The sequence below is a fragment of the Lepisosteus oculatus genome, unplaced genomic scaffold (assembly GCF_040954835.1).
Source record: "Lepisosteus oculatus isolate fLepOcu1 unplaced genomic scaffold, fLepOcu1.hap2 HAP2_SCAFFOLD_99, whole genome shotgun sequence".
Classification (NCBI taxonomy): Eukaryota; Metazoa; Chordata; class Actinopteri; order Semionotiformes; family Lepisosteidae; genus Lepisosteus; species Lepisosteus oculatus.
The window spans coordinates 345,385-361,578 of record NW_027168435.1 but is presented as its reverse complement, the minus strand read 5'-3'; the positions used below and the strand labels follow the sequence as shown (position 1 = coordinate 361,578).

Here is a 16,194-nt window from a genome sequence, read left to right as displayed (position 1 = left end):
CGGCCTCCAACAGCGAGATTCAAGCGCCCCACCTTCAGCCCAATCTGCGCCGCCAGAACGACAACGGCTCCTCTGCTCTCCGGGGTGCGGTTGTGACCCCGTAACCTAAAGTGTTGGTGGCAGACAAATGGAGACTAACAGGTGATGTCCTAGGACATGACTATGTTGAGACACTCGGTGGGGATGGTGACCATTGCTTGGAAAAGAGTGCGAGGCCCCTTTAGAAAAACATTTTGTTAACAGGCATTCTGCCTCAGCCTAAACACCTATAGCTTGCAAAGCGCATGCTATTAGACAGGCACCTCTGCAAGACCTTAAGAGTCTCTTAAACTAGTGATAGTAAGGTGTTCCCAATGGGCGATGTCCGGCTTTCAAATCATCTCTCCGTGGAAGCGCCGAGATGCAGCTGTTTAAGGTTTAGAAGCAGCTGACTGTTTCACTACCTAGCTGATCACTGTTAGTCAGGGAGCTCAGAGGTGAAAAGCCTGTCTGAGAGACAATTCGCCGTCGATCAGTTCAATATGTTCCGTACCAGCTCGGCGCACCTGAGATCATCTTGGTAGCCGTGTAGCTCAGATGAGTGAGAGCGTGTGTGTGTGTACCACCGTGATTGGATGCCGGTCCTTCTCAGGTCACAGTAGACCTTCTGCTGCCTAACTTCCCTAATTTTGGGGATCCCTTTGAAAAAGCAAAGGAAAAAAAAAACTGGCTCTTCATCAGCGTGATCGACCCCACTCAGTGTGCCCCAGTGGCCTAATGGATAAGGCACTGGCCTCCTAAGCCAGGGATTGTGGGTTTGAGTCCCATCTGGGGTGCTCCTGTCCCTTTTTGAGTGTACAAATGTCCTTGTGATTTGTGAAGCTGCAACCCCACCTTACTCAGTGAGCGTCTCTGCTTTTCTCTCACATACAGTTGGGAGAAAAACTTTTGTAAACAGCCCTTCGGAATGATGTGGATTTCTGCATGAATGGCTCCTAACATGTGATCTTATCTTTATCTAAGTCATAATAATTAATAAAGAGAGTCTGATTTCACAAACAACACACGCCCAACATTTGACATTGCTGTTTCTTTATTGACCAAATGGTTTAAACAATCAAGGTCATTGATGGAAAAAGTAGGTGAACCCTTATATTAAGGAGCTAGTGGAACCTCCTTTATTGACAAAAACCTCAACCCCCACTTTCTGTAGTGGCTGGTCAGACCTGAGCAGCGGTTAGGAGGTATTTTAGCCTATTCCTCTATGCAAAACTGTTTCAGTTCATGTATATTTTTGGGATGTCTTGCGCTGAACGGCCTGCTTCAGATCACGCCACAGCACTTCAATGGGATTGGGGTCAGGACTCTTACTTGGCCATCCCAAAATACGGAATTTCTTCTGTTTCAGCCACTCTGTTGTTGATGTACTCCTTTATTTTTGTCATGTTGCATGACCCAGCGTCTTTCGAGTTTTAGATCACAGGCAGACACCCTGACATTCTGCTGTAGAATTTCCTGATACATCTTGGAATTCATCGGTCCCTCAATGATTGCAAGCCGTACAGCATCCGCCATGCTTCCCAGGTGGGATGAGGTTTTGGAGTTGGTATGCAGAGTTTTGTTATCTCCAAACATAATGCTGTGCACATTTACCAACAAGTTCAACTTTTGTCACGTCTGTCCACAGAACATTGTTCCAGGAGTTGCTGTGGAACATCCATGTGGTCTTTAGCAAACTTGAGAGGGGCAGTGGTGTTTTTTTTGGGGGGGAGAGCAGTGGTTTCCTCCGTGGTGACCTCGCATGATCACCACTCCTGTTCAGATTTCTTCTTATGGTGGACTCATGAACACAGACGTAAGACAAAGTCAACCACCTGTTCGCTAGATCCCATACCCACTCAGCTAGTCAAAGATTCCCCTGAAGGACTGGCAGGACCTATAATTAGTATGATGAATACATCGCTTGCGTCAGGCGTCGAACCTGATCAATTTAAGGTAGCGGTTGTTAGACCGCTCCTTAAGAAGTCAAATTTGGATCCACAAGTTCTTAAAAACTACAGGCCTGTCTCAAAGGTCCCATTTCAATCTTAAAGTCTTGAGAGAATAGTTGTTGCCCAACGTCAATCGTATCTGGATTCAAATAATATACTTGAGAAATTTTAGTCTGGTTTCTGAAACAGCATTAACAAGAGCCTTAAATGATATTCTCTTAGCTACTGATGCGCGGAATGTAACAGTGCTAGGTTGCAACAGTGCTAGGAATGCAAACGTTAGGTTGCGCTTCTTCATGCTGCATCGTCGGCATGAGTGGAGCTTTTTAAACGTCTGTACTTAGTGCGCCTCATAAGAAATCGTTTGTCCCCGTTCAAAACAGATTGTGCGATGTCCTGCAGCGTTCGCAAATCAAACCTTTGACAGTTTGAAAAGAGGAATTTATTCTGCTTCCTGTGCGTGCAGTAGTTACAAAGTTGAACGTCTTTACACTATCTGCTGCAGTTTTCAGTGGGCGGGCTTTGTCAGATGGCTTGGAAAAACACACTGTTTCGGCTCGGGAAACATCATGAGCAGTGTCCTGCATGTTTTCTGTGTATAGCTGTCTTTTAACGCATACAGAATTCATTTGAAATCATTGATTTCTCCAATTAAGAAAGGTCCCTTAAAGGATGAGTCAAAGTAACGTCTAATCAGATTAGTTTCCTTAGAGCTGGTTCAGAGTTTGCTCAAGAGTTTACCTTTCACAGATGCGCAAAGAAGAATGTTGGGGGTGCATGCTTCAAGGCGCCTTACAGCTGTAGGGAGTGATTCGAGACGATTCGTGGCGTGTGCTCGTTCCCATATACCGTACGCCCCGGGGTGCAGTGCTAGGATGACATACAATACCACTTGGGCACGTAACGGCTTTATATGCAAGTGCGGGACGTGAGGGTTTTCGTTTGTTCGTTTTGTTTTGCTCTGCTTTGCTTTGTTTTGCTTTCCATCACGTTGGTAAGAGCGTAAATAAAAAGACGATTCCTGCGTCTACCACTAATGTAAGAGCTATTTCAAGTGCGGCGTGGTGCGGCTTTTCAAATGCTCTCATGCTCTCACACATGTGCTTTCATGCAGTCATGTGTGCAACCATGTCTGCTTACGTGCAAACGGGCGTGGTTTCATGTATGCAAAAAACTTTCCTGGGCTCTTCTGAAGCACATAAAATTATTTGGAGATATACATTTGTCTTGTTTTCCTCTTGGGCTCTAGAATTGATAACTTTTTTTTTGGATTCTAGCTTTCTCCCCTTGCAGGCATCGGGCACAGAGGACCTCATGGTTTTCCTAAAAATCTTTTTTTTTTGTGTTCCTTGTTGTTCCAAACTTAATTTTAATCACTTTTAATTAGATATTTTATTAAAAATAGTGCAAAAAATGACTAATTTCACTAAAAATAATGTAATATAAAACTGATGTGTTTAACTTTATTGTAGTGTTTTAGAAACTACTATGTCTTCAAAAATTGTTATTTTTCACTCCTAGGAATGAAAGCTGTTGTTATATGATGTTTATTTTCAAATTTTGAAAAAATCAAAGGATTCTAGCTTTCTCCCCTTGCAGGCATCGGACACAGAGAACCTCATGGTTTTCCTAAAAATCATTTGTTATGTTCCCTGGTGTTCCAAACTTAGTTTTAATCAATTTTAATTTGTTATTATGTTAAAAACAGGGTAATAAGTTTCTAATTGGACTATAAATAATGTCATATTGTCTGCTATAAAACTGATGTTTTCAACTCCATTGTAGAGATTCTAGAATCAACTAATAGAGAATTAAAATAAAAAAGGGCATAAGAAGACATTACCAACAACGACCACAGGATGGAGATGTTGTCTAGACATTACCAACAACGACCACAAGATGGAGATATTGTCCAAAGAGGCAAGAAGGGCAAAGCCGCGATAAGGTAAAATCATTTTTTGAAAGAGATTGCTGTCAGAATGCACATTTGTATCCCAAACAGAATCTCTAGTAAAATATGATCATTTGTGAAACTGGCAAATGAGTGTCTGCTACAATATGATTGCTACATATCTGCATTTGTTGGTTTTTAAGGAGTAAGAGTGCAAGGGGTTTAAACCTGCGATCCAGTGTGTTGAAGTATTTCACATCACTACCCCTAGCACATCTGGAAATAAATCCTCATAATGATTATTGCCCTGGGCATGTACCAAAAAAATCACTGAGCATATATATATATATCACTGTGTTGAAGCTAGAGACACAGAATAAGTGCAAACACATCCTAAATACAGTGTTCCTGCACCTTTGACCTCATCCAGAATGTATCGTTTTTTTAAAGGGATTACTGTCAGAATGCACAACTGAATCCCAAACAGAATCTCTAGTCAAATATGATCATTTGTGAAACAGGCAAATGAGTCTTTCAGGTGCCCATTGCTCATTTTCAGACACATTTATGCAATACTTTCACCATGCGTTGAGCAATAGGGATTAAAGATACCAGAGGTAAGGTTTAAAAGTGATTCTGAGGTGCAACACATCAGCGATACAGCTAGGCATCTGAAATGCGGGGTTTGAGAGCCCTTCAGGGAACACCGTACCCTAAAGGTACCAGAAGTCCACTATTATAAGCATTAAGTCACTGTCACCCCTGTTGCAATGTGATTGCTATATATCTTCATTTCTTTGGTTTTTAAGGAGTAAGAGTGCAGGGGGTCTAAATCTGCGATCCAGTGTGTTGAAGTATTTCACAACACTACCTGTAGCCCGTCTGGAAATAAATCCTCATTCTGATTATTGACCTGGGCATGTACCAATAAATCACTGAGCATATATATATATATCACTGTGTTGAAGCTAGAGACCTGTATGTAATAATATGATGCAAAAATGTTATTTTCACATATAGTAATGTAATAAATGATTGCTTATGCTTTATAAACAAATCTAATTAAAATAAAAGCTTAAGTTTTGTATTTATCTTGTACCATAGAACATGATTTTCTTTGTATTTCAATCCCACAAAGTGTCCAAATGACGCACTACATGATATAAGGAAGATTATCACATGCATATCGGTATTATCTTTCTTATGAAAATGCATTCCTTTCATTACCTTTTACTTTTTAAAATGAACTCAAATTGTGTATAATGTAATAATGTAAGTAGAATAGATTCTAATAATATAATGATCCAGTGTGTTGCACTACTTCACTGCTTCACTGCTCTATGCCGTCTGGAAATTAATCCTCAGACTGCTTACTGCCCTGGGCATGTACCAATGAATTACAGGAGCACATCTATTTATCACTGCGTTGAAGCAGGAGACACACAGTCTCTGCAAACACATCCTAAATACAGTGTTCCAGCACCTTTGACCTCATCCAGAACGTATCATTTCTTGAAAGGGATTGCTGTCCGAATGCACATCTGAATCCCAAACAGAATCTCTAGTAAAATACGATCATTTGTTAAACAGGCAAATGACTGTCTCAGGGGCCCATTCCTCATTGTCAGACATATGTATGTGTAGCGGCAATGCTTGTTAATAAGACAGAATTAAGCGTTGGTATGCTCCTAAAAGAGGCCCCATCTCACCCTCCATCTCTGTGGTGCAGCCACAGAGAAAGAATTCATGCAAGCTGATTTAAGAGTGTTTTCTTGTGATAAGAAACAAGCTCCCAGACGGGGATGCAATTAGCTGAGCCTGGCTATCATGATCAATGTTCATCCATTGGCGCCTATCAGTCTAGGGAGTGCCGAATGGACATCTGGACTGCATTCCTAAGTGTCAAGAGTAAGTGACTTATATCTCACCTTGACCAACCAATCAGGGACTGGCAGGGTGTGGTAATACCACGTGGGTCTCCAATGCCCGCCAAACTCTCAACCAATCAGCACACATCTGGGTCTTGATCAAAAAGGGAGCGCAAGCTCAGTTCTGGGCTCTCCTTGGCCATTTTCGCGCATCCTCAGAGACAATCACGTGACAACTGCTGTTGTCTGCAAAAGGACTTGGACTTTGTTCAAAGCGCGAGGCCGAGGATCCCGTACGTACTCAGAATTCTACCAACGTGAATGCTCCGCTTGATCAACGGCAGCCTACAGTTGGACCCTCGTCGACAACCTGAATAGCTTATTCAGAAGCAGCGCTGGACCGGGAACGAACCAGTTTCTTCCCAGGCAAAAGAGTGACTTGTGAGGACTCGCGGTCACACTCTGTGCATAGAGACTTTCTACTAGCCAGCCGGACTGCTGGTAGATCCCCTCGGAGCAACGACTGCCCTGCGCGCCGCAGTTAGATTCCTCCGCCCGTCCTACTCCGAGCTGCACCTCGACTGGTTGGCCGGTAGCCAGAGGACGCCGTCACAACGCCCATTGGACAACCGCTGCAACAGAGGCTGCAACAGAGCCTGTCAGCTGGTTTGGTGTTCGTGCCGGGAATTCCAAATCCCAACACAGTGGATAAGTAAACCCCATGTTCTACATTGCGTCTCGAGAATGCAATTGTACCTCAACACAAGTTGTTATCAATTTAATTCATGAGTAATGTATTTACTTCCGAGTTTAGAGTAACAGTGGGTAATAACACTGATTAGCGATTTGGTAACCGAACGATATATATTGACATATATTCTCTGTTATATAATCTCTTTGTGTTTGCATCTCTTCGAGATTATATACCTTGTATATTGATAACCCTCACCGTAAAGTCTGCCGCTCGTATCCAGGCAGACTAGTATATGTTTGTTGCACAGTTATATTAATAAATGTATCCCGTGTATTGAACCCGTGTGTGTGCGTTGTTAGTTGTTCTGACGATTGATTTTCTAAAAGCCCCAACGAACAACCTCGTGATTACTGCTACAATTAATAATTGTCTCAGTAAACCCATCAAAACCACTACATTTAATGGCGTCCCTGGGTGGGCGGAGTTTAGAATGAAATGAGAATCAATCGCACAGAATAACTGATATTGCTGTGAGTTCAAGTTCAGCACAGCGCCGCGGCTTCTATACGCGAATACCGGGTGTGCTGATAACTGCGCAAAGAAATCCCCCTGTTTTCTAGCGTTTAGTGTAACGTGTGCTGATTGGAAATCCATCTGCTCGGGTGTTTAAATTCCATACTGTATTTTAGTAAAAGGAAAAAAAAAAGTAATACTCTTAACGTTTCTCTGACATAATGACAATGGCTGCTAAAATGTCTGAAGTGGAGTCGCTTATAAGTACTATTTCTAGCGACGACAATCCTGGTTACTGGAGCGGTATCGAAAAGTTGAACTTTGATGATATTGAGAAGCTGCAAGTAGATTTAGTAGCTAAAGTAGCGAACCAGCTTAACACAGGAGGGTCCGTGAACGCAGTTCAGGTCCTATCGAGTTTCGCCTTAAATCTAGCTAAACAGCTGGAACTGTCTTTGTCCGAGCTGACAAAGTTTCAAAAGCTTCAGGGAAAGCTAGAAAGATATAAGGCGGAGCGAGTTGAGTTGCTGGATATAATCAGAGAAAAGAGAGTGAAAAATGAGGAAAGTGAAGACAGGCTCAGGGAAGTTTTAGGTAAATTAGATGACCTGTCTGCTAGAGAAACTGCGGCTGAGGTAGCTAGGAGAGACCTGGAAGCGAGCTTGAAAGAAAAAAAAAAAGAAATTGAGAGTTTAAATGAACTCAGCCAGGAAAGGCAAAAGGAGTTAGATGCTTTTGTACTGGAAGCAAAACAGGCTAGATCCCACTTGCATGCCAGCCCACCTAGCAGTCCAGAGCGCTCACCCAGCGCGCCGGGAGGAGGTTTCTCCCGGCCAGGGTCTGTGGTTGGATCGGCATGGGGGAGATCGCCGAGTCTTGCGCGAGACGCAAGGGCGATGCAATTCAGGCAGAGACCCCCTTCTCCTGATCACGGCTGTCCCCCTGCCCGCGGAGAAACCGTAAAAGTTAACCTCCACTCCCTGAGGCAGTTAGCCAAAGATGTAGAAAGGTTTGACCCATCAGTGTCAGGGAATAATGTGGAAACCTACATCGATGAGCTGAGACATACTTTGCAGTTTATGCCCGGAGCGTCCGAACAGGAAAAGGCTTTGTTAGTAAGGAAAACTACTAGCCGAGCGGTACACGAGTGGATGTCCAGACAAGGACCGGAGGTCTGTAATAGCTTTGAGGAGCTGTGTCAGGCAATGATCGGAGAATTTTCGGCTTTTATCGATCCCATAGCTGCCGTGGCCGCTGCGCACCATATTAAGCACGAAAAAGCTGAAGCCCCTCGCGACTATTATGAGAGGCTTAGGCGCACTTATTTTGCAGGGCGGAATGAAGAGGGTTGCGAAGAGAACGTGAATTTCAAAGGTTTATTCATTGCTAATCTGCACCCCTCAGTCAGGAAAATGATTGTGATGCACACAGATGCAAAAGCGATGAAAATGGCTGACATTAGAAGGTTGGCTCAAAAAGCCTGGGGAGCTGAAGTCTCTGCTTCCTCAGAGTGAAAACCTGCTAAAACGGCCGTGTTCGCCACTAAAGCCAGCAGGGTTGACGACTCCCTCGAGCTGAGGTTCCTGAGCCCTATAAGCCCCGGCGCAAAATAGGCAGGCAGGACCGCACTAAGCGTCAGAGCCGCCGTGAGCGCTACGGGGAAGGCAAGGGCTCAGGCAGAGCCTATCATAAGACTGGACGAAGGGAGTCAACTGCAGCCCGCCTGGCCAGGCTTGAACAAGCCCTGCCTGAGAGATCAGGACAGGGTAAACCTTCCGCACCGAATGCCGAAAGTGTGAATGAGCTTAGGGGGACCACGCCCCTTCTCACTGGAGGAGGCGGGGATCCGTCCCAAGCCCCTCCCTCAGTCTATCTGATTGGGTGGGAGGGTTCCTGCCTGGAAGAAGGCTGTGACTCTGAGTTGGGCGCTGACCCCGCCCCTGAAGTCAAAGAAAAGGCAGGCTTCCAACAATTCTTAGGGAATCTCAGCCAGAAAGGCAAAGCAAGGCATATTTATATCAAGGTTTCTCTTGAAAACGTCTTAGATAGAGAAGCACTGATTGACACTGGGGCTGAAATTAGTTTGATGTCAGCCGATCTACTCAGCGAGCTCAAACGAGTAGCGAAAGGAAAAGGCATCAGACTTAAGGTAGAACCGTGTAAGATAGATATTTCCAGCTATACCCAGGATCATGCCAGGATCACACACCGAGTGTGGGTGGCACTTAGGTTCGGGCCAATGAACGTGGTGCATCCTGTTTACATCTCTAGGTTTAAAACAGAGCCACTACTCATTGGCCAAGACCTGCTTGACAGGCTGGAGCCTCTGGTGGACTGCCAGCGTGGAAAATTGTGGGCTCAGGTCAAAAACCATAAGCCTGTTGCACAGCAAAAAGGGGGATTCAGTGGTTATGCTGTGATCACACAGTGCCCACTGAACACTATAGCTGAGTTGGAGGTTCCTCCTGGTTCCTCTGGACGAGAATAAATGTCTCTTCTTGCTTTCCAAAACTACAGGGAAGTCCTGCCCAGGCCAGCACTCCCACGGTCTCCCAACTACAGGAGCAGTGCTCCAAGCAGCTGCTTGACCCGCCAGGTAAAGCACACCCCCTTTTCATCCCTGAAGAAGAGTGGATCTCCCTGTCCGGTAATGAATGGGAGTCCTTTCTGTGCACCCTGGTACCTCAGGGGGTCCAGGACTACCACCCCATGGTGGTGGGAGGGGGTCCAGGTGGCAGAAGTGCAGGTTGATGATGTAATTCTTAGCCTCAGCTCTGAGAAGTCCATAATCAGTGAAGGTCTGTTCGAGGACCTGTCGCGAAGCTGTCAGGTGACCCTGGTGACGCAGTCACAGGTTCTGTGGTGGGCACCCCCATCTCATAGGTCCATTTGGAGAAAAGGAAGCTGTGTAGCTTCCATCTCCATCGGAAAAAGGAAGTTTGCTCACTACTTCCTATTGGAAGTACCTATTGGTTCGACTGGGCGCCCAGCTGGACACAGTAAACAGTGTGCTGTGGACACGGGTGGACCCAGATGCCCACTCTCTAAGCGGTGACCCCGAGAACATTCGGTCAGGTCAGACGATTCCTCAGGCCTGCCAGGTAGTAAACGAATCGGACCTGATCGTTCCTGCGTCAACAGCAGGGTTTCCAGTACGCCTTGTCCTAAAGAAGGGACAGAGAATGGACGCTGAGATGGTTTTCTTCCAACCGTCAGCTCAGTTTATCAGACTGAACCTAGCAGTCTGTTGTACCCCCAGACTGGAACGGAATGGCCGAGCCACCTGCCTGTTGGTGCAGAACATAGCAAAACAAGATGTCAAAATCCCTGCTCGCACTGACATGGGACTGGTAATTGACAATGGTTTCTATGATTTCGAACTAGCCATCCCAGTACTGGGGCAGCTCCCTGGTCCCTTGGCCAGGGAGGGGGGAACCGAGCAGGTGTACTACACCTACCCCCGGCGGATGATTGCAATTATGCCAATAGAGGGATTCTGCAACCAGGAGGTGTGCAGGGTGGACCTTAGCGATAAGGATGAGATGGTTGTGTACACAGTACACGCAGGTGTTCCGATGGACCACTCAGCCGAGAGTACGACCCGGGATACCGCCATGCCGTCAAAAGCGGGGTTCCTAGAGCAGGTACAGGAACAGGTTGGCAAGGCAGATGCCCTGGAAACGGAAAGCCAGCGTCAGCAGCTGCGTCAGAATTTCCAGGATTTCCGGGAAGTGTTTGCACGGGACGCCTATGACTGCGGGGTGACGGATTTGAACACAGTGCGCATTCCAACGGCCCCTGGCGCCCGCCCAACCTATGTCGGGCAGTATCGCATTCCCCTCACGGCATACGAGTCCATAAAGCAGACGTTGGATGCTCTACTAGAGCGTCAGATCATAAGGGAGTGTAACTCCACTTATAACTCCCCACTGTGGCCGGTGCTGAAACCCAATGGTAAATGGCGTCTGACCATTGACTACCGGCAGCTGAATAAACAGGTTCCTTTGTCACGATGGCCAATGATCTACCTAGATCAGGAGTTATTCAAGGTGACAACAGCGAAATATTTCACCACAGTGGATGTGGCCAATGGGTTCTGGACCCTTAAGGTAGAACCAACAGACCAGTACAAACTGGCCTTTTCCTTTGGAAACAGGCAGTTCACCTGGAATCGATGCCCCTTTGGGTATTCCAACTCCCCAGTGGAGTTCAACATATTTCTGCACAAAGCCATGAGTGATGCAGCCGCCAGGGGCAACCTGGTCTATGTGGACGATATTCTGATGAGGAGTCAGACCTGGGAAGAACACATGGCCGAGATCAGGCATGTGTTGACCCAGCTCTCCTGTGCAGGGGCCAAACTGTCCCTGGCTAAGGGACAGTGGTGTAGGACCCAAGTGGAGTACGTGGGACTGTTGGTTGGAGCCCAAGGCATACAGCCACAGTCCAGCAGAGTCCAAGCTATCCAGAATATGAAGTCGCCCACTAACCTGTCTGAACTGCGCAGCTTTCTGGGAGTATGTAATTATTCCCAGCAGTTCATTGAGGATTACGCTGAAATAGCAAGGCCCCTCCACAAGCTGTTGCAGAAAGACGTGCCCTTTGAGTGGGGGCCTTCCCCAGAACAGGCTGTGATGGAGCTGAAGCGCAGACTCGGTAGTGCGCCGAGCTTGGCCTACCCTGACAAAAATAAGGTCTTCTACCTTGAAGCAGGGTTCTCAGAGCACTGCCTTGGGGCTGCTCTGAGTCAGGAATATAACCAAGAGCGAAGGGTGGTGGCATATGCCAGTCGAGCCCTGAGCCCAGTGGAGCAAAAGTTCTTGGACTGCGAGAAGGCCCTGTTGTCTACGGTCTGGTCGGTAGAACACTTCCGTAGTTATGTTGGGGGACAAAAGATCATCATCGAAACCTGCCACCAACCTGTGACATTCCTGCATAGCCAGAGACTGAAAGCGGGCAGGGTGTCAAATAGCAGGATTGTGGCATGAATGATGGCCCTACAAGGCTATGAGATAGAGGTACGTTATGCACAGAGCAAGAAAATGTACCTGGGACAGGGCCTGGCTTTGGGCCAAGTGTGTCACGGCTGTGACACTGACATGGAAGCTCCAGAAACAATTCCCGCTGCTGAGCTACCGAACAATCATCGGTACTACGATGAGAACGTGGGCCAGGGCTTACCCATGGCCTATGTTGACGGTTGCTCTTTTCGCCACGAACAGCAGGTGCTAGCAGGGGTAGGAGTAGTCTGGCAAGACAATACTCCCTGTGGGCCGACCCGCTATAAGCTAGGACCAAAGACTAGTCAGTATGCGGAAGTAGCTGGGGTGCTGATCACCCTCCAGCAGGCCAAATCTGGCGCCTTAGAGGGTGAACCCTGGCAGTTCCAGCAGGAATGGCTACCCCCAGAATTCGTGGCTGAGGTCAAGGCGGTCACCCGAAGCAGGGCTAGACAGGATGTCGGAGCTGACCCTCAATCTGTAGTGCTTGGGTCACAGGGTTTTAACACCGATCTTGCGGAAATGCAGAAACAGGACCCAGCAATTGGGCAAATGTATCAGCATATCGCTGACCCAGTGCGTCAACCTCTTTCGGAGCAGGTGCTGAGCCAGTCTCTGGAGCTGAAGGAGCTGGCAGAGGTGAAAGACAACCTAAAAATTATAAAGGGGTTGTTGGTTTGTGTACCAGTTGCACAAGGTGTCCCAAAGTGGGTAGTTCCCCACTGTCATCGGGGGGTCATGATCCAACACGCTCATGACGAACCCTGTGGGGGTCACCGGGGAATCAAGGCTACATACGACACTATCCAGCAGGTGGCATTCTGGCCTCACATGGGCCAAGACATCGCCGTGTATGTAAAGGGGTGTCTGACGTGTAGCCAGTTCCAACCATCACGGCCCTTGCACCGTGCACCACTCCAGAAAAAGGGCATGACATTCACCTGGTCCAATCTTCAAATGGACTGGGTGGGGCCACTGGTGAGGTCATCCAGAGGGAACAAATATTTCCTCACTGTTACGTGTGCATTCACAAAATGGATTGAGTGCCTCCCAGCACCCAAAGACACGGCAGAGACAACTGCAGTGCTGTTGGTGAACCATGTGTTCAGTCAATGGGGATTCCCCCTGACCGTGGACTCGGATCGGGGAACCCATTTCACAGCTACAGTAATGGCAACCCTGTGGAATATGCTTGGGGTCAAGACCCAGTTGCATATCTCCTACCACCCTCAATCCTCGGGCCAGGCAGAAAGGGCAAACCGAACGGTGGTTAGTATGCTCAAAAAGTTTATCTCGAACAGCAGTAGGGACTGAGACATTAAGCTGCCCCTGGTTCTGATGGCCATCCGAGCTACGCCCCATTGCTCTACGGGGGTCCCACCTTTTGAGATGATGACAGGTCGGAAGATGACTCTTCCCCTACACTGTCTTTATGGGGTGGAGGACCTGAGCACGACGGGGGCTGCTACGGCCCATCAGTATGTGTCAGACCTGCGAGGACATCTGCAGGCAACCTTTGCTTTTGCCCAGAACAATCTGGGAAGGAGTGCAGAGGGTAGGAAAGCATACTATGACCGAAAGGCAGTTAACCAGGAACTCCAAGTAGGAGACAAGGTCCTGTACTTCCAATTTGCCAAACCCACAGGGGTGGCCCGGAAGTTCTTACCCAGTTGGACAGGACCCCACGAGATTGTCGATAAGGTATCACCGGTAGTTTATCGAATTCAGATTGAGAAGGGAAGGCAATCTCTGGTCTACAAGTGGGTGCATCGCAACCACCTCCGGTTGTATCGCCCACCTCAAATGGCGCCGGAGAACACAGAATAGGGTTAAACGTCCAAACCCGATCAAAGAGGGGGGTGCCCCTTTGTAGCTGCAGGTAGTTAGGTACTGTACTGTAGGTCCTGCTAGGAAAATATATTCAAAATTATAGTGGAACTGTACCATGTGCCTCATCTATGTTCCAGAATGGGAATCCTAAAACTGCCACGGCTGGTCCTGACAGTACTGTGGATCGCCTCGACACAGCCCCTTGAAGTTGTGGAACCTGGTCCTCCTACCGGCATAGTCCTGCAGGAAACCATAGTCCTCTCCATGGAAATCTTTATGGTACAATCTTTTTTTTTTTCTTATAAAATGTACTTTATTCCGAAAAAAAAACACATCTCAAAAGGAAACATCTCACACGATAACACTCCACAAAATTAAAACATCGGCGGAACGGCGGTGATTGTCCGTTATCAATCCTTGCAAGGGTGGGTGGATTTGCGCTATTATGAGAGTCCCTCCAAACCCTACCGCTTGCTGTAAACCATTAATCCCTGTACAGGGTCCATAGGCCTTTCCAGAGCTCCTTTGCCGTGGGGAAACCCCATTTAGCAACGTCGCGCTTCATCCTCCTCCTGAGGTCCGCCAGGATCCTCTCTTCCAGCTCCCTCGCTCCCCACTTGTTGTTGTGCCGGATGAGATTGTTCCTCGCGTCCCACAGGCCTTTCTTTGTGAGGGACAGCAGCAGCCACATCAGGAACTGCGTCCCCCTGTCCAGTCCGGTAGGTGCCAGCCCCAGCAGAATGTACTGGTAGCTGAGCACCGCATTCGTTTCCAGGAGTTGCATTATGTTGTCCATTCTGCCCCACACCGCCATGGCGAAGGGGCAGCTCCAGAAAACGTGCTCCTGAGTCTCCTCGACGAAACACGTGTCCCGGGGGCAATGCGGATTCCTGGAGATCGAGTGTCTGTAGAGGACCTCTCTGGTAGCCAGTCTCTTGTGTACGGCCATCCAGTTGAGGTCCTTCAGTTCGTTGTCCAGTTCTTTCGACCAGATGCCCCCTCACCTCTTTGTACAGAGCTCTGTGGTTGGTGCAGAGCTCTGGCTGTCTCGTGGCCTCGTACCTCCTGCTCCACTTGACAGCGTGGGTGTAGAACTCCGGTCGCCTCTCTGCCTTGGGCCCAGTGTTTGACCACTGGACCAAGTGCCTCATCGGGATGGAGAGCCACAGCCTGACAAAGTACTGGTACTTGTGGCCGATGGGCTCCCGCAGCGCCCGACAGAGGTTGCAGAAGAAGATGCAGTCGAGTTTCAGGGGGAAATGTGGGACATCTCGACCCCCTTCCTCGACCGGCTGACACATCCGGTTCCTCGTGATGCACTCGTACCTGCCGCCCCAGACGAAGCCGAAGATCATCCCTTGCAGCGCTCGTCTGAGTCTGGCCGGCAGCGGGTACACCACCGCCAGGTAAACCAAAGCCGGCAGGACGTCTGCTTTCAACACCATCACTTTCCCCGTGTAGGACAGCGACCGCGTTTTCCACAGACCCAGCTTCGCGTTCACCTTGGCGATCCTCTCAGTCCAGTTGTTGGTCTCGTTGTCCCGGCTCTGGAAGGAAACCCCAAGTATTCTGAGGGGCTCCGTGCAGAGCTCGAGACCCTCCGGCGCCGTCGTCCTGTGCTTCCAGGGCCCGAAGAACTTCAGTTTGCTCTTTCGGTGGTTGAGCTTCGACCCCGAGGCTCTGGAGTATTGCTCCATGACCTGCAGGGCCCTCCTCAACCCCCTGTTCGACCTCAGGAACAGCGTCGTGTCGTCGGCGTACTGGGAGATCTTCAGGGTTTCCCCCGCGCCTCCCGGTATCTCCAGGCCGTCGATGACAGGGTCCCGTCTCACCGCCTCTGCTAAGGGCTCTGTGAAGAGAACATAGAGAAGGGGTGAAAGGGGGCAGCCCTGTCGTACTCCGGATTCCTGGGGAATGAAATCCCCCAGGTTTCCGTTCACGTTCACTCTGCTGCCCACGTCAGAGTACAGAATCTGAATCCAGCGGCTGAAACTCTCTCCGAAACCGAAGCGTTCCAGCACCCTGAACAGATAGCTATGGTTCACTCTGTCGAAGGCTTTCTCCTGGTCCAGGCTGACCACCATCATGGGCACGTTCCGGTCCTCGGCCCAGGCGATGGCGTCTCTGGTCAGCTGGAAGTTCCAGCTGACGGATCGCCCCTCCACCCCACACGTCTGGTCGCTGTGGATGATGTGGGGGAGGGCGGTTCTCAGTCTGCCGGTCAGGAGCTTGGACAGGATCTTTACGTCCACGCAGAGCATCGTGATCGGCCTCCAGTTTTTGAGGTCGGCGGCGTCTCCTCCCTTGAAGAGCAGGGAGATGACGCCCTCCCTCATGGTGTCTCCGAGTTTCCCCCGGCGGAAGATCTCCTGCGCCACTTCCACCAGATCTGCCGCCAGGGTGTCCCAGAAGCAGGTGTAGAATTCCT

General features: G+C 48.5%; 1 non-coding gene across 1 annotated transcript; it reads left to right on the top strand.

Annotated features, from left to right (window-relative positions):
• Positions 1-742: 742 nt before the first annotated feature.
• Positions 743-815, top strand: trnar-ccu (transfer RNA arginine (anticodon CCU)). Its single transcript has one exon. It is a non-coding gene; the product is annotated as a tRNA-Arg (tRNA).
• Positions 816-16,194: the final 15,379 nt, after the last annotated feature.